Source organism: Triticum urartu, chromosome 5A (assembly GCF_056163025.1).
Source record: "Triticum urartu cultivar PI428250 chromosome 5A, HENAU_Tu73, whole genome shotgun sequence".
Classification (NCBI taxonomy): domain Eukaryota; kingdom Viridiplantae; phylum Streptophyta; class Magnoliopsida; order Poales; family Poaceae; genus Triticum; species Triticum urartu.
In genome coordinates this window covers 38,819,884-38,838,605 of record NC_141877.1, presented here as the reverse complement: position 1 = coordinate 38,838,605, position 18,722 = coordinate 38,819,884, and the positions used below count along the sequence as shown (strand labels likewise).

Below are 18,722 nucleotides of genomic sequence, written 5' to 3'. Positions count from 1 at the left end.
TGCAGAATCGTGTGACCCGGTCTCCTTGATGATTCAATCCATCTCTTATATTTCACCGGGCTTGAATTTCCCAAAAGGGCTACTTTATGGAATCTGCTTCGCCTACTGCTAATTGCCCCTGCTTATCGTTGAATGTTTGATGGTTTTAAGTTCCTTTTCTCTTAAGTTAGTTAGTTCTGCGAGTCCAGTGATGGCAAATCTTTGAGACCTGAGTTTACTTAGTTGATGAACATCATAAGCATAATCCCTGAGGGCCGCCGATTCGATCTTCTATTGTTCCTGGTCTACCCATGATCTTCTATTGTTCCTTGATGTTCTTTTTTCAGTTTTGCTGTACTATTCTTTTGCTTGATGGAGATGTATTTGCCTAGAATGCATTCTCTGACAGCTCAACCATCATTCACCATGTTTCCTTGTTCTGAAATTCTCTATTTGGAAGAAGTGAAGACCTGAACTGAGGTAGTGCAGTTTAATTTTTTTTCTAGGGTGTTTTCTTTCATATGGATCAAAGAGTGTTGTTCTTTTTTTCTTCTCTATTTGTTTTTTTGGTATTTGGCAGCCTTCTCGGAAAGATACCAATCTGTTGATACAAATATACAAATGTTCTGAGGTTGCTCTTGGGAAATTTACTTGTTTTTTACTATCTTGTTCTCTGGAGGCAACCTAAATACTTTCCAATGATGACCAAACTAAAAACTTTCGTTCTTCTGATGCGCCACCTCATGGCGTGGTGCGGAAGCAATTTGGTGACCTGAACTAAGGAAATTCTTTATTATGTCTTCTTTCCGCCCCAAAACAATGTTGTTTATATCATGTTTTCCTCTTATAGTGGGCAATGCGAAAATGTTGCGTTTATTATATCAAATCGTGTTGTGTTACCTGTCTTCTTTTTTTTTCGAAAAGGGGGTTTACCCCAGCCTCTGCATCGGAAAGATGCATACGGCTCATATTATTAAAATAGAATCTAGTAACAAAGTCTCCAAGTATCGAAGTGCGACAAAAAAGCAAAAGCTCGAAAGAGCTGAAATCCTAAGCCACAACCGGCTGGCAAACACAATAGGAGCACTACATGCCTATCCTATTACATGACCGCCATCCAAACCGGTTGAAAATATCCCGCGCTACCATCTCCCATCGGGTAGACGCAGTAACCAAACGCTCCCTGGCCTCCGTCGGAGTGAGTAGCGACCACATACGGATGAATGCCGTGGCCCTGAAGATAACCTGCAAAAAGTGAATGTTTGTTGACCTGTTAAAAACTAAATCATTTCTGCAGTTCCATACTGCCCACAGTAAAGCACAAACGCCAACACGAATGTGTCTTGCAGTATCGGAATCAACCCCATCAAGGCATGGTCCAAATAACATGTTGATAGAGGTGGGCTGATTAATATTAAACGCAATATGAATTGACTGCCACAGAATCTTAGCCAACGGACAATCAAGAAAGAGGTGTTTGATGTTTTCATTATTATCGCAAAAGCTACACCTAGATGAGCCCATCCAGTTGCGTTTTGCCAGGTTATCCTTAGTCAAAATGACCTGTTTATGCACAAACCACATAAAACACTTTGATGCGTAAGGGAACCTTTACGTTCCAAACGTGAATCGAGGAAGGGACAATGCTAGAGTTAATGACATCCAGATACATAGACTTAACCGAGAACGCACCGTTCTTAGTAAGTTTCCAACGCAATTGATCTGGTTGCTGGTTCAGCCGAACCTCCATTAAACGTCTAACAAGGTGGAGCCAAGCCTCCCAACGATTACCGACTAGCGTCCTCCGAAAACTAATATTGAGGGGAGTGGATTGTAGAATAGAAGCAACGTAGGCTTCTCTACATCGCACAATGTTGTACAAAGTAGGATATTGAAGTGCAAGGGGAGTCTCCCCAAGCCACGTATCCTCCCAAAATCTCGTAGTGGCTCCATTCCCGACAATAAATTTTGACTTGTTGAAAAAAAGCTGTTTGACTCTCATCAAACCCTTCCAAAAGGGTGAGTCGGAAGGCCTCACATTTACCTGGGCCAGGGTTTTAGCATAAAGATACTTATTACGCAAAATCTGAGCCCAAGTAGCTTCCGTCTCAGACGAAAGTTTAAAAAGCCATTTTCTAAGGAGGCATATGTTTTTAACTTCCAAATTTTCAATGCCTAGACCCCCTTGGTCCTTCGGCCTACATATTATATCCCATTTATCAAGCCTATACTTTCGTTTGAGGTCGTCATTCTGCCAAAAGAACCTAGACCGGTAGAAATCTAACCTTTTCCTGACTCCCACCGGAACCTGGAAAAAGGATAAGAGAAACATAGGCATACTAGTAAGGACCGAATTAATCAGAATCAATCGTCCTCCGTATGACATGAGCTTTCCTTTCCAACAGCTCAGTTTCTTTTCAAATCGATCCTCGATGCATTTCCACTCATTGTTAGTCAGCTTACGATGATGAATGGGTATACCTAAGTACGTAAACGGTAAGGAACCCAATTCACATCCGAACAATTGTTTATACGTATCTTGGTCCTCCTTTGCTCTTCCAAAGCAAAACAATTCACTCTTGTGAAAGTTAATTTTGAGGCCATATAGTTGTTCAAATAAGCATAATAGCAGCTTCATGTTTCTTGCTTTCGCCAAGTCGTGCTCCATAAAGATGATTGTATCATCAGCATACTGAAGAATGGAAATCCCTCCGTCAACTAGATGTGGGACCAGGCCACCTACCTGCCCTGCATCCTTGGCCCTACCTATTAAGATAGTGAGCATATCAGCCACTATATTAAACAAGATCGGCGACATCGGGTCTCCTTGCCTAAGCCCCTTGTGTGTTTGGAAATAGTGACCTATGTCATCATTCACTTTAATCCCGACACTTCCTTTTTGCGTAAAGGAATCAATCTGGTTTCTCCAGGCCGGATCAAAGCCTTTCATACGCAAAGCTTGTTGAAGGAAAGGCCATTTAACTTTATCATATGCTTTTTCAAAATCCACTTTAAAAACTACGCCATCAAGTTTTTTTGAGTGGAGTTCATGGAGTGTTTCATGCAAGACAACAACCCCTTCAAGGATGTTTCAATCAGGCATGAAAGCAGTCTGGGACGGATGAACCACAGAGTGCGCAATCTGCGTAAGTCTGTTCTTCCCGACCTTGGTGAAGATTTTGAAACTCACATTAAGCAGACATATGGGTCTGAACTGCTCAATGCGAACTGCGTCTGTCTTCTTAGGAAGAAGAGTTATCGTTCCAAAATTTAGCTTAAACAACTGAAGCCGTCCCTCAAAAAACTCGTGGAACATGGGCAATAAATCACCCTTAATAAAGTGCCAGCACTTTTTGTAGAACTCCGCCGGAAACCCATCCGGTCCTGGAGCCTTATTATTCTCCATCTGTGCAATGGCTTCAAACACCTCTTTCTCAGAGAAAGGAGCAGTCAGGAGCTCATTCTCGGCAGTCTCAAGTTGAGGAACATCCTGAACCCTAGACTCATCTAAGGACACAAAATTCTCTTCCGGGGGACCAAACAACTGCTTATAATAATTGGTAATATAGACTTTCAGATTGTCTTGACCAACTATCGTCCCTTCATCTTGTTCTAACTGAAAAATTCTCTTTTTACGATGCTTCCCATTAGCAATCATATGAAAGAATTGAGTATTGTCCTCTCCTCGTACTATCTTGCGAACCTTAGCTCGCAATGCCCATTTCAATTCCTCCTCGCGAAGAAGCTATTTAAGACGCATCTCCGCCTCTATCTTTGTTTCCAACTCACTGGAATCTAAGATAGAAGTTTCAGCTTTAACTTCAAGGTTTTGAATAAGTAGAAGAAGTCTCTCCTTCTCCGCCTTATAAATACCATGCGTTTGCTTAGCCCATCCTCGAAGGAACCTTCGGAGATGACGAATCTTACATTGCCATCGCTCGATAGGCGTCTTTCCTCCTGAGTCCATAGCCCACTCCCGAGCTAACAACTCAATTGAACCTTCTCTTTCAAACCAGGCAAGTTCAAACGAGAAAATGTTTTTGTTTCCCACAAACGTTTGAACCCCTGAATCGACTAGTAACGGAGTATGGTCAGAGACACCCCTGGTCAAAGCCTGCACGGTTACCAGAGGAAACTTCTGTTCCCACTCGACACTTGCTAAGACACGGTCAAGTTTCTCAAATGTTGGGACCGGTAACGAATTAGCCCAAGTAAATTTCCTACCCGAAAGCTCTATCTCTCTGAGATCCAAACTTTCGATAATAGTGTTGAACATAAACGACCATCGGCCGTCAAAATTGTCATTATTCTTCTCCTCTCTCCTACGAATAATGTTGAAATCCCCCCACTAAGAGGGGTAGCTGTTCGTTACCACAAATATGAACCAGATCCGCCAAAAAGTCGGGCTTGAGCTCTGGTTGCGTAGCTCCGTACACCGCCACCAAAGCCCAATCAAACCCATCTGCCTTAGTTTGAACTCGGAACTTGACGGCAAAATCCCCCAAAACTACACTCCGGACTTCCAACGTTTCGCACTTAACCCCAAGTAAAACCCCACCGGATCTTCCTCGAGGGGGGAGGCAATGCCAATCAAACTCTACCCCCCCGGACAAAGTGGCAAGAAACTGAGAAGTGAAATTGCTTCTTCCAGTCTCAGACAAAGCAATAAAATCTAAATGATGTTCAAGAGAAGCAACCGCAAGAAACCTCCTTTTAGCCAAGTCTCTAAGACCTCTGCTATTCCAAAAAATGCCTCTCATAGCTCATCATGAAATTTTTTGGCAGTACGGATCCTAGCACTCCTACGCGCTGCAGAGACTGGATAAACCTTTCGTCTCCATGCCCTCTTAGGCTTTAGGTGTCCATCAGTCGGATCACCGCACTCATTCACAGCTTCTAGCACCAAAGGCTCATCATTGGTGTCTTCCTCTGTCTCTAGAAATGCAGGGTCAAGATTGGCACACATACCATCAAGAACCCTAACCCCAAGCGCATCAATCTCCGAGTCATTCATTGGTTTAACGGCAGCTATGTGACGAATCATATCTGCCGCACGATCAGCTTCCAAATCAAGAATGTCGTTAACCGACTTGGTAATTTCAGTACCATTATTACCCAGTGAAATTCCTAATTGATTTGCATTATGAATGATTTCATTATTAGTAAAATGCAAAATGGAATTAGACTTAATAACAGACATACCAGTGGAGGTCTCGACGTCATGCAACTTGGCAGCCCTCAACGCACACCTCAGTTGTATGTCATCAACGTCCGGCTGCTCCTGCAGCCTCCCGCTGATCCGCCTCCCCTGGGAGACAGGATCCGGGATACCACCAAAGGCGATGACCTCCTCTCGAGAAGCTCTGCTAGGGGAAAGGCCTCCTGCCCGTCCCCCAACAGCGGTGCTCCGGGTCTCAGTCACCGGAGCAGGAGAACAACGTGGCGGTATCTCCGGCAACCTGTGCACGGGCGACCCACCAGCAGCAGAGCCCGGGGCAGCCAACTCGCAGCTCACTGGGGAGGGAGCTGGAACACTGGCCGTGTCGCCCAGTCCACCCACAACGGTGACCGGCGAGCCAGCAACCTCCTGCCCAGCCACACCCATGCCCGCGCGTGGTGACGAGGAGAAGGACACCGCCCCAGCCAAAGGGGCGGGTCTGGCCGGGGAAGCGGCAGCTGGCCCGTGGCCGCCCCCAGCGGCCGGTCCTCCGAAGAAAACTCCCCCCGCCTCTGAAGATGCCATGGAGGGAGCGAGTGGTGCGTAGGCCTCCTGCCTGCTTGTCCCACCCGAGGTCGCCCGAGCCTCCGGAGGGGCCAAAACTTCCGCACAGGCCTTGGGCGCCATCGAAACAGGCGCCGCAAGAGCGCGGGATGGCCGAACCTCACTCCCGCCCAAGTCCGCCGAGCCATCCAGCGAAGTCGTCACCTCCGGCCTAGGCAACGGCGATGAAGGAGGAGTAACTTGGACCTCCTGTCCAGTGGTTCCTCCCGGTCCATCGACAAACAAGACACGGTCAACCCCCGTAATCTCCGGCGGCAGATGCTCAGACGGGTCATCCATGTCCACCCGATCACTCCAGAGACGAGGAGGTGCCGAGAAAGCTCCTACGGACCCAAGTTGCAACATGTTGGACGGGATCAAAACTGGCGATTTCCCCTGAGCAGACTCTCCTGCTTTAGACGAATCCACAGGCCTGAAATCCCTGTCCCCATCATTATGTGCGTCATCACCATGGTTCCCAGAAGGGCCTCCCCCCTCAGAAGTATCCATATGATGCAGCTCCTCAAAATCCTGAAACAGGTTAGGGTCCTCATACTTGACATTCAACATGTAAGCAATACCCTCGTGACACCATCTGACCACTTCCGGCAAGAACTCGATGTTAGCCACGCTAACCAGCAAGCGCGCCACACCATGAGCACGGGTGAAGGGCATATCTACCTGCTCCGTCCGACCGAGCAAGGATCCAAGGCTCCATGTGACAAAGAAATCATCCAAGGGCTCAGATGGTGCCCCCCCAAAAACGAACCCAGATCTGAGTCAGTGGTGTGCCCTGCGGCTCCGTCTTTTTCCACTCATCAAACTGCAACACAAAGCTAGTGCCTGTAACTCTGCACATACCAAACTTGAGTCAGTGGTGTTACCTGTCTTCTGGCACATTTATTAACACAAGAATATAAGAATATGCCCATATTTTGCCTAGTCTATGATTTTATTTCTTTAGGTTTTTGTTTTGTTTCTGATTTTGTTCCTCCTGCATTCATTTGGTGGATGAAAGCAAACACTCAATTGTTTGTGAGTTGTAGCACTCTTCGATTCAGAACATTGTTTGGCCAGCTCTCAAGTATGTATTTTTTTAATACTTCCAAATTTCTTTAGATATGTAGTCTGATATTCTGTTTGTTCTTGATTCTGTTATTTACCATGTATATTTTCTTTTGTGTATCATCGAGTAAAATATGGCTGGAGAGTGATGAAATACACAAACAAAACACACCATCTTTCGGGACTGATTGGTGCACTCTGTGTGCCATGCTGTGAAAATGTGTGATTGTGATGTCCACCTACCATATTTTCTCCAAAATACAACTTTTATGTTCTGTGATTCTGATGTGATATATGTTCAAATTTTAGAGACTGATATGCCCATTGACGCCTTTCTTGGTATTTTGAATTTGACAACCGTGATGAGCCAATTTTACAGTTACAGACATGTAATGACTCCTGTGGAAATGATCACATGGTCAAAGAACATCTAAGGGACTGAGTTGTATTTGTATTTTGGATCTTTGCTGTCAGTAGTTTATTTGTTGCTACGTTATTTTTCATATTCTTCTCTTTATCGTATTTGTTCCTTTTAAACTTATCCATATGGTTCTTGGACAATGAGTAAATGTTAAGCAGAAAGCAAATGTTCCTCTCGCTATCCAGTGTGGAATTTATTGTGATGTGATTGGACGTTGCTATCTCTTTTGATGAATTTGATTGGACTTTGTATCGTTTTCCAATTCGAACAACCTGAACAGATATAAATTGGAACGACAATCATACAAGCGTTTGACAAAAGCACCCTATCCAGAGAATGTACTACGTGGTGGTGGAGGAAGATCCAAAGGAAAGAGATGGTTTACTTACCACCGTTGTTGTTGCTCTAGAGTCAAATGGTCTAATCAAAATTTCTCGTTGCAGATGTTTCTCTTCAAAAATTTGAGCCGTACTATTGGCAACTGATGATCAGATAGCATTAATGTGTTCTATTTGTCTGTCTCTTCTTTTACCCCCTTGAATTTATTTATCTTCCTGTGCAAACCAAGGGTGGCAAATGATGTGAAATATGTTATGCTATACACTGAATCTTTGATATTTTTACAAAACTCCGCTTATTATCTGACGCCACCCATGAGTTTGAACTTTCAACCCGGTTTTTGAAGAGCTTAGCTGCGTAATTTTTGTACAATGCCATGACACTGGTAGTATCGTGTTTTCTTGATGCTTTATTATCATTGTTCCACTGGGTTTGATCGTTTTGTCATTTATCTGATGTTTAAAACTGTCCAATGATGATCAAACTAAATACTTTCGTTCTTCTGATGTGCCATCTGATGGCTCGATGCGGAAGCAATTTGGAGACCTGAACTAAGGATATATTTGATCATATTGTTCATCCCCCAAAACTGGATTTTGTGCTTTTTATGCTTGATTACTGAACAAAAGTTTTATGTTTGTTGCTTCACAACTGGAAGAATGTCCTGTTGTTAACAGTTTGGTCATCTGTAGAGAGAAGCATAGATGAACGGAAACACCAGCCAGCATTAAACAGCATGGTGCTTTATCAAACTGCGTCGTGTTACCTGTCTTCTGGCACATTTTGTAACATTATAAAATGTCCAAACTTCCAGTGATGTTTTATTTCTGAGCTTCTTATAGTTTGGGTGCATATGCTGTGTCGAAACATTGGCTTCCAACATTTAGATGGAAGTGAGGATCCTTTCCCCAGCTGATCGACTATGATTATACTGTGCGCAAATGTAACCCTTTATCAGAGGATTCCAAGCCAGAAATCTGATCCATCTCACCCGACATTCTCTAGCCCTCTTTTTTCTGTTTGTATTTTTCCTTTGTTTATCTGTTCTGATTTGTAAACTTAATGGTATTAAGGATTCCTTGAATGATGGATTATACTATGCAGAACTGTAATCCCATAGGGATCCCAAGCCAGAAATCTGATCCATCTTTGTTTATGTTTGCCACCCTGTTTTTTATCGTTTATCAGAAATTGAATATTGAATGGATGTGAGGATCCTTTCCCCAAATGATCGACTATGATTATAATGTGCGCACATGTAATCCTCATTGGAGGGTTCCAAGCCAGAAATCTGATCCATTAATTTCTGCTTACAAAGTCCTATTTGTGCATTTTGTTTTTGTGTTATTTGATACGTCTCCAACGTATCTATAATTTTTGATTGCTCCATGCTATATTATCTACTGTTTTGGACATTATTGGGCTTTATTATCTACTTTTATATTATTTTTGGGACTAACCTATTAACCGGAGGCCCAGCCCAAAATTGCTGTTTTTTTGCCTGTTTTAGGGTTTCGAAGAAAAGGAATATCAAACGGAGTCCAAACGGAATGAAACCTTCGGGAACGTGATTTTCTCACTGAATACAACTCAGGATACTTGGACCCTGCGTCAAGCCAACTAACAGGAGGCCACGAGGTAGGGTGGTGCGCCTGCCCCCCCAGGCACGCCCTCCACCCTCGTGGCCCCCCTGTTGCTCCACCGACACACTCCTTCCTCCTATATATATCCACGTACCCCCAAACGATCAGAACAGGAGCCAAAACCCTAATTCCACCGCCATATCTTTCTGTATCCACGAGATCCCATCTTGGGGCCTATTCCGGAGCTCCGCCGGAGGGGGCATCGATCACGGAGGGCTTCTACATCAACACCATAGCCTCTCCGATGAAGTGTGAGTAGTTTACTTCAGACCTACGGGTCCATAGTTAGTAGCTAGATGGCTTCTTCTCTCTTTTTGGATCTCAATATAATGTTCTCCCCCTCTCTTGCGGAGATCTATTCGATGTAATCTTCTTTTTGCAGTGTGTTTGTTGAGACTGATGAATTGTGGGTTTATGATCAAGTCTATCTATGAATAATATTTGAATGTTCTCTGAATTCTTTTATGTATGATTGGTTATCTTTGCAAGTCTCTTCGAATTATCAGTTTGGTTTGGCCTACTAGATTGATCTTTCTTGCAATGGGAGAAGTGCTTAGCTTTGGGTTCAATCTTGCGGTGTCCTTTCCCGGTGACAGTAAGGGCAGCAAGGCACGTATTGTATTGTTGCCATCAAGGATAACAAGATGGGGTTTTCTTAATATTGCATGAGTCTATCCCTCTACATCATGTCATCTTGCTTAAGGCGTTGCTCTATTTTAACTTAATACTCTAGATGCATGCTGGATAGCGGTCGATGAGTGGAGTAATAGTAGTAGATGTAGGCAGGAGTCGGTCTGCTTGTCTCAGACGTGATGCCTATATACATGATCATACCTAGATATTCTCATAACTATGCTCAATTCTGTCAATTGCTCAACAGTCATTTGTTCACCCACCGTAGAATACTTATGCTCCCGAGAGAAGCCACTAGTGAAACCTATGGCCCCTGGGTCTATCTTTATCATATTAATCTCCTACTACTTAGTTATTTACTTTGCCTTTATTTTACTTTGCATCTTTATCATAAAAATACCAAAAATATTATCTTATCATATCTATCAGATCTCACTCTCGTAAGTGGCCCTATAGGGATTGACAACCCCTATTTGCGTTGGTTGCGAGGATTTATTTGTTTTGTGCAGGTACGAGGGACTCGCGCGTAGCCTCCTACTGGATTGATAGCTTGGTTCTCAAAAACTGAGGGAAATACTTACGCTACTTCGCTGCATCATCCCTTCCACTTCGGGGAAAACCAACGCAGTGCTAAAAGAGGTAGCAAGAAGGATTTTTGGCGCCGTTGCCGGGGAGGTCTACGCAAAAGTCAACATACCAAGTACCAATCACATACCCTTATCTCCCGCATTACATTATTTGCCATTTGCCTCTCGTTTTCCTCTCCCCCCAATTCACCCTTGCTGTTTTATTCACCCTCTCTCTCTATCCTCCCTCTCTTTCTCTATTTGCCTCTTTTTGCCCGCTTACTTTTTGTTTGCTTGTGTGTTAGTTTGCTTGCTTGTCGTTATGGCTCACTAGTAGAAAAAGGGTCTTTAGTCCCGGTTCGTAAGGGCCTTTAGTCCCGGTTCTTGAACCGGGACTAAAGGGTCGGTACTAATGCCCTGACCCTTTAGTCTCGGTTCAAACCAGAACCGGGACTAAAGGCCCTCCACGTGGCCGGTCCACCTTTAGTCCTGGTTGGTAACACCAACCGGTACTAAAGGAAATTTTCTGATATTTTTTTGAAATTTTTTTATTTTCAAATTTCTGAATTATTTTAACCTCTAATCTCTAATCACCCCTCATCACTGCTCAATTTTATCTCTAATCACCCCTCATCATTCCAAATCATCTAACTTCCCGGACGGTCACCCATCCTCCCACTCCCCCAGCCTGAGCACGCTCAACTTCCGGGTTCTATTCTCCCTCGTTTCCAAGTCTGCACTCGTTGTTTTCCTGACAATAGTAAGATGTCAATCCTATTAACCCTCAGGAGTTTAGCTTGAGCATGAAGTCACACATTTTACTGTTTGAGTTTGAAACTATTGTTCTCAAAAACAATAATTTTTTAGTAACACTAATATTTCTTGAATAAGTAGTTTGACCATTGTTTGACCATAGTTTGACCAGATTTAACCAAAATTCAAAAAAACTGAAATAATTATTTAATAACACTAATATTCTTGAATAATAATTTAGTAACACTAATACTTCTTGAATAAGTAGTTTGACCATAGTTTGACCAGATTTAATGAAAATTTAAAAAAACTGAAATTTGAGCATAACTTTTTTTCCTTTTGGAATTTGAGGATTTTACAAATTTGCAAACAGGCCGTAGGCGGTCTCCATCGGATGTAACTTTTCGAGTAGATGATTTTTCATATAAAAAACTTTTTAATCCGAGTTCGTATGCAAAAGTTATGCCCATTTTACAAATTCCAGAGAGATTTTGTAAATAAAGTCGAAATTCATATTTGTAAATTTTCCCAATAACTAGACCACATATCACATGGGAAACTTATTTTATTTTATTTTTTTGACATTTCCATCATTTTCTTTTGTTTTTTCTAAAACTGAAAAGGCGGTCCATGGGGGGGGGGGTTGAAAATGGGACCTTTAGTACCGGTTCGTGCCATGAACCGGTACTAATGCCTCAAAGCCCATTAGTCCCGGTTGGTGGCACCAATCGGGACTAAAGGTCTAACCTTTAGTACCGGTTGGTGCCACCAACCGGGACTAATGGGCATCGCACCCTTTAGTCCTGGTTCGTGGCACGAATCGGGACTAAAGGGCCCAGGTGAACCGGGACTAATGCCTTAGCCGCACGAACTGAGATAAATGCACCCATTGGTCCCGGTTCTGGACTGAACCGGGACTAATGGGCTTACCCGGCCTGGACCAAAGCCCCCTTTTCTACTAGTGGCTAGTCCCTTATCTTCTCCGTTGACCCCTGAGTTCGAAATCTTTCACTTTAAACAAAGGTTAGCAGAAAACTTAAAAGATGCCTGGTTGAGAATAATGGAATATCATCATAATTGTACCTCTTAAATAAATCTGAGAATTTTGCTTCACAATTTTTATGTTGGATTAAATATGTCTCATAGGCAACTCTTGGATTGCGTTGCCAAAGGCAATTTTATTGAAATCGATCCCCATATTGCACTTGAAATTATAGAAGGTATAGTGGGAACACTACCTCAACAAAAGGGGGCTCATCCTACCCAGGAAGAGACACACGTTTTTGAAAAAATTTGTGAAGTTACTAAAATCTTGCAGAAATCTCTTAAACCTCTTAAGAACATTAGTGGAAATATTCACCGCATGAATATGTTGATTACCCTTTGCAATAAGCGGTTGGATTCGTTAGATCTAAAAATTTCATAATATGAAGGGAAACATAAAGAACCTCCCGGATTCAAACTTGATTCCGCTAAAAAGTTGAAAACCAAAGATGGCAATACCTAGATCTATTCTTGCTTGTTATGCCTATCTAGGGGCGTTAAACGATAGCGCTTGTTGGGAGGCAACCCAATTTTATTTTTATTCCTTGCTTTTTGCTCCTGCTTAGTAATAAATAAATTATTTAGCCCCTATTTTGGTTATTTTTTGTGTGTTTAATTAGTGTTTGTGCCAAGTAGAACCGTTGGGAAGACTTGGGGAAAGTCTTGTTGAACTTGCTTAAAAAACAGAAACTTTAGTGCTCATGAGAACTGCTGTCATTTTTATTTGGAAACTGCTATTTAGTTAATTATTTTTTCAGATGATTAATAGATAAATTCCTCACGTCCAGAAATTTATTTTAGAATTTTTGGGGTTCCAGATATTGCGCTAGCTACAGATTACTACAGACTGTTCTCTTTTTGACAGATTCTGTTTTTCACGTGTTGTTTGCTTATTTTGATGAATCTATGGCTAGTAAATTAGTTTATGAACCATAGAGAACTTGGAATATAGTATGTATAACACCCATATAAATAAATAATGAGTTAATTACAGTACCTTGAAGTGCTCTTTTGTTTTCTTTCGCTAACGGAGCTCACGAGATTTTCTACTTTAAGTTTTGTGTTGTGAAGTTTTCAAGTTTTGGGTAAAGATTTGATGGATTATGGAACAAGGAGTGGCAAGAGCCTAAGCTTGGGGATGCCCATGGCACCCCCAAGATAATCTAAGGACACCTAAAAACCAAAGCTTGGGGATGCCCCGGAAGGCATCCCCTCTTTCGTCTACTTCTATCGGTAACTTTACTTGGAGCTATATTTTTATTCGCCACATGATATTTGTTTTGCTTGGAGCGTCTTGTATGATTTGAGTCTTTGCTTATTAGTTTACCACAATCATCCTTGCTGTACACATCTTTTGAGAGAGCCATACATGATTTGGAATTTGTTAGAATACTCTATGTGCTTCGCTTATATCTTTTGAGTTATATAATTTTGCTCTAGTGCTTCACTTATATCTTTTAGAGCACGGTGGTGGATTTGTCTTATAGAAACTATTGATCTCTCATGTTTCACTTAGATTATTTTGAGAGTCTTAATAGCATGGTAATTTGCTTAAAATCCTAATATGCTTGGTATGCAAGATTAATAATAAAACTTTCTTATGAGTGTGTTGAATACTAAGAGAAGTTTGATGCTTGATGATTGTTTTGAGACATGGAGGTAATAATATCAAAGTCGTGCTAGTTGAGTAGTTGTGAAATTGAGAATTAATTGTGTTGAGGTTTGCAAGTCCCGTAGTATGCACGTATGGTAAACGTTATGCAACAAATTTGAAACATGAGGTGTTATTTGATTGTCTTCCGTATAAGTGGCGGTCAGGGACGAGCAATGGTCTTTTCCTACCAATCTATCCCCCTAGGAGCATGCGCGTTGTAACGCCCCGAGACCGATGTGCCAGGTGTCTTCCAGTTATTCGCTGTTGTTGCCTTGTCATTGCTTGCGTGTCATGCATTGCATATCATGTCATCATGTGCATTTCATTTGCATACATGTTCGTCTCATGCTTCCGAGCATTTTTCCCGTTGTCCATTTTGCAATCCGGCGCTCCTATGTCACCCGGTGTCCCTTTCTACCTCTTTTAGTGTGCGGGTGTTAAGCGTTCTCGGATTGGACCGAGACTTTTCATGCGGCCTTGGTTTACTACCGGTAGACCGCCTGCCAAGTTTCGTGCCATTTGGACTTCGTTTGATACTCCAACGATTAACCGGGGGACCAAAAAGGCTTTGTGTGTGTTGCAGCCCAACACCCCTCCAAAGTGGCCCAAAACCCACCTAATCCCCCTCCATCATCTAGGCTGTTCGATCACGATTGCGTGGCCAAAAACCGCACCTCATTTGGACTCTCCTAGCTCCCTCTACCTATAGATATGTGCCTCCCTCCGAAATTCTCGAGCAGACAAACCCTAGATCCAACTCCCTCCGCGTCGCCGGACATTTCTTCCCGCGCCGGACATGTCCGCTCGCCGCCGCCACCTCACTCCGGCGAATCAGGCGTCGCCACGTCAGCTCCACCGCCTCGCTCAACCTCTCCTGTCGCGCCACCTGTCGCCGCCTCCCCTCCTCCACCGCGCCAGCCACCGCGGCCCGCCCGGCTCATGGCCGGCCCGCCCGAGCCGCGTCTGGGCCCAAGCGCCCGAGGCGCCCCGCCGCTTTCTCCTTTGCGCCGAGCTCGCCGGACCTCGCCGCCTTTGCTGGAAGCTCGCCGCTGGCGGCCCTTCCCGCCGCCCTTCGTCGCCGCCTCCTCGAGCTGCGGCCGCCGCCCGTCAGCCACCGCGGTGCGCTGCCACCCGCGCCCGCGTGCTCGCCGCGCCTCGTGCCCGTCGCTTCGCGCCGCCGCGCCCGCACTTCGCCGCCGGCCGTCGTCGACTCACCACGCTGCCGCGGGCTCGCCGGAGCCCGTCTCCGGCCAGATCCGGGGAGTGGGATAAGATCCACCACTCCCCCGAACCAAACGCGTCCCGGATCTCTTCGTCCCGGAATCTTTTCGTCCAGTTTTTCCCTCGAGGTCTAAATTCCACAAAGTCCCAGTATTTTCATGCATAATTCATCACATCATAACTCTGCACCCGCTGCTCCGATTCGTGTGTGTAGCATATCAAAATGTTCCTCTCGACAAGTACATCATTTCATCTCATTGCATCATTTCCATTTGAGCTCATCTTGATGCCCGAAATGCTGTTGGAAGAGGGCTATGTGATGATAGTTTCAGATCTGTTTCAGCAAATGCACTTTTGTCATTTTTGCCATGATTAATGTGTGCATGCTATGATCCTGAGCTCTACATGTGTTTTGAAATATGCCATGCCATCTCTACAGGGGTGTATGCCATGTATTTTTGTGATCTTTGTGGTGACTAGCACAAGCATGCAAAGTAGCTTACTCAATGATGCTGATTTCAGGGACTTAGAATTTCACTAAGTCCTTGCCCTCTCATTATTTTTATGCCATATGTTCATGTTGTTTCCTAATAATCCGTGCCTCTTTTGAGGATGATCAGTGTAACGCCCCGAGACCGATGTGCCAGGTGTCGTCCAGTTATTCGCTGTTGTTGCTTTGTCTTTGCTTGCGTGTTGCATCTTATCATGTCATCATGTGCATTACATCATCATGTTTTCAAAACTTGCATCCGTCCCGGTCTCCTCGTTCCGTCCGTTGTCCATTCTGAGTCCAGACACACTTGCACGCGCCCGCGGCATGTCCGAAATATTATTTTATAAGTGGCCGGAAAATGTTCTCAGAATGGGATGAGAGTTGACGTGTGGTCTTATTATAGTGTAGATAGACCGCCTGTCAAGTTTCATCGCATTTGGAGATCGTTTGATGCCCCAACGGATAACTATAGCGGCATCATAGCCGGTCTAACGTCGGACGTTTTCGGTCTCCGGAAACAGATGCCGGGCCCTCTCTCTTTATTCTCCCCCTCGCAGTCTCGCCACAGCCCACCTAGTCCATCCTCCTTCCCCTCTTCGCTTCCGGAGTTGTCCGATGCGACCGCACGGTCCGAAACCCTCTCCACACAGTGCATCGAACCCCTCACGTGAGCGTCCGAAAGTTGTCCCGGACCCGACCCGAGGTGTTGCCTGTTGGGGAACGTAGTAATTTCAAAAAATTTCCTACGCACACGCAAGATCATGGTGATGCATAGCAACGAGGGGAGAGTATGATCTACGTACCCTTGTAGATCGCAACGGAAGCATTGACACAACGTAGAGGAAGTAGTCGTACGTCTTCTTCCCGATCCGACCGATCCAAGCACCATTACTCCGGCACCTCCGAGTTCTTAGCACACGTTCAGCTCGATGACGATCCTCGGGCTCCGATCCAGCAAAGCGTCGAGGAAGAGTTCCGTCAGCACAACGGCGTGGTGACGATCTTGATGTACTACCGACGCAGGGCTTCGCCTAAGCACTGTAACGGTATGATCGAGGTGGAATTTGGTGGCAGGGGGCACCGCACACGGCTAAGGAACGATCTCAAGGATCAACTTGTGTGTGTTGGGGTGTCCCCTGCCCCCGTATATAAAGGATGAAGGGGGGGAGGCTGGCCGGCCAAGGAGGGAGGCGCAGGAGGAGTCCTACTCCTACCGGGAGTAGGACTCCCCCCCTCAATCCTATTCCTAATAGGATTCCTTAAAGGGGAGAGGGAGAGAGAGGTGGCCGGCCCCTCTCCTAGTCCTAATAGGACTAGGGAGAGGGGGGGAGGCGCAGCCCTATGTGGGCTGCCTTCTCACCTTTCCACTAAGGCCCATGTTAGCCCATTTGGCTCCCGGGGGGTTCCGGTAACCCTCCCGGTAATCCGGTAAAATCCCGATTTCACCCGGAACACTTCCGATGTCCAAACATAGGCTTCCAATATATCAATCTTTATGTCTCGACCATTTCGAGACTCCTCGTCATGTCCGTGATCACATCCGGGACTCCGAACAACCTTCGGTACATCAAAATGCATAAACTCATAATAACTGTCATCGTAACGTTAAGCGTGCGGACCCTACGGTTCGAGAACAATGTAGACATGACCGAGACACATCTCCGGTAAATAACCAATAGCGGGACCTGGATGCCCATATTGGCTCCCACATATTCTACGAAGATCTTTATCGGTCAGACCGCATAACAACATACGTTGTTCCCTTTGTCATCGGTATGTTACTTGCCCGAGATTCGATCGTCGGTATCCAATACCTAGTTCAATCTCGTTACCAGCAAGTCTCTTTACTCGTTCCGTAATACATCATCCTGCAACTAACTCATTAGTTGCAATGCTTGCAAGGCTTATGTGATGTGCATTACCGAGAGGGCCCAGAGATACCTCTCCGACAATCGGAGTGACAAATCCTAATCTCGAAATACGCCAACCCAACATCTACCTTTGGAGACACCTGTAATGCTCCTTTATAATCACCCAGTTACGTTGTGACGTTTGGTAGCACCCAAAGTGTTCCTCCGGCAAACGGGAGTTGCATAATCTCATAGTCATAGGAACATGTATAAGTCATGAAGGAAGCAATAGCAACATACTAAACGATCGGGTGCTAAGCTAATGGAATGGGTCATGTCAATCAGATCATTCAACTAATGATGTGACCTCGTTAATCAAATAACAACACTTTGTTCATGGTTAGGAAACATAACCATCTTTGATTAACTAGCTAGTCAAGTAGAGGCATACTAGTGACACTCTGTTTGTCTATGTATTCACACATGCATTATGTTTCCGATTAATACAATTCTAGCATGAATAATAAACATTTATCATGAAATAAGGAAATAAATAATAACTTTATTATTACCTCTAGGGCATATTTCCTTCATTGCCACCGTTGTGTCCGGATCATCCCCCAACGTCTACAAAACGTCTCCGATTTCTTAATTGAGCTTCCTAGCCTAGTTACTCGCGACCGTCCAATTAAAATCGGAGGGACAGATTAGCCCCTAACCAAAATCCATTGGCTATATATAGTTCCCCTTTATCTAACCCTAGATCCTAGGGGCTTGTCCCATCCACCAAATCCCCTCACCCGCCGCCGCCAGTCCTCTTCCACATCGGGATCCTCCCATTCCTCCTCCCACCAACCAGAGCTCGAGCCCGAGCTCTTCGATTCGAACCCATCCAGACCACCTCCCATGCTTTCCGGCCAGTAGCAGGAGCCCCTGCCTCGCACCTCCTATGGTCCTCCTCACCTGCAAGCAGCCGGAGCAGCAGCTCCCAGTCGCCGGAGATGAGTGCCCCGACAGCCCCGCTCCTTTCCCCCTCCTGCTTCCCTACCTCTCGTTCTCACGATCTTCCCCTCCCTCTCTCTGTTTTCGCTCACAGGAGACCACCATGGCCGCTTCGTGAAGCTCCGTCGTCGTCGCTTCGTGCCGGGCATGGATGGATCGATGCTCCGCGCGCCCAGATCTGCCACCGCCGCATCAGACGCTCAAGCCCCATCGTGCCGCACCTCTGCTTCATCCAAGAAGAGAACAGCAGCGCCCCGCTTCTTCCTAGGTCACTGGGAGACCATGGCCTCCTCCCGCG

At 45.0% G+C, this 18,722-nt stretch overlaps 5 non-coding genes and 4 pseudogenes across 5 annotated transcripts; all 9 read left to right on the top strand.

The window, feature by feature from the left end:
- The first annotated feature begins 183 nt into the window (after nt 1-183).
- LOC125511775 (small nucleolar RNA R66) lies at nt 184-255 on the top strand. Its single transcript, XR_007285114.2, has one exon. It is a non-coding gene; the product is annotated as a small nucleolar RNA R66 (small nucleolar RNA).
- Nucleotides 256-670: 415 nt separating this feature from the next.
- Nucleotides 671-766, top strand: LOC125511771 (small nucleolar RNA Z159/U59; annotated as a pseudogene).
- A 6,177-nt stretch (nt 767-6,943) lies between these two features.
- LOC125511726 (small nucleolar RNA SNORD96 family) lies at nt 6,944-7,044 on the top strand (annotated as a pseudogene).
- A 113-nt stretch (nt 7,045-7,157) lies between these two features.
- On the top strand, nt 7,158-7,253 carry LOC125511719 (small nucleolar RNA SNORD25; annotated as a pseudogene).
- A 541-nt stretch (nt 7,254-7,794) lies between these two features.
- LOC125511790 (small nucleolar RNA R16) lies at nt 7,795-7,878 on the top strand. The gene has a single exon (XR_007285116.1). It is a non-coding gene; the product is annotated as a small nucleolar RNA R16 (small nucleolar RNA).
- A 152-nt stretch (nt 7,879-8,030) lies between these two features.
- On the top strand, nt 8,031-8,126 carry LOC125511766 (small nucleolar RNA Z159/U59; annotated as a pseudogene).
- A 78-nt stretch (nt 8,127-8,204) lies between these two features.
- LOC125511894 (small nucleolar RNA snoR137) lies at nt 8,205-8,349 on the top strand. Its single transcript, XR_007285165.2, has one exon. It is a non-coding gene; the product is annotated as a small nucleolar RNA snoR137 (small nucleolar RNA).
- A 103-nt stretch (nt 8,350-8,452) lies between these two features.
- On the top strand, nt 8,453-8,551 carry LOC125511755 (small nucleolar RNA Z103). The gene has a single exon (XR_007285106.1). It is a non-coding gene; the product is annotated as a small nucleolar RNA Z103 (small nucleolar RNA).
- A 216-nt stretch (nt 8,552-8,767) lies between these two features.
- LOC125511756 (small nucleolar RNA Z103) lies at nt 8,768-8,865 on the top strand. Its single transcript, XR_007285107.1, has one exon. It is a non-coding gene; the product is annotated as a small nucleolar RNA Z103 (small nucleolar RNA).
- The last annotated feature ends 9,857 nt before the right edge of the window (nt 8,866-18,722 follow it).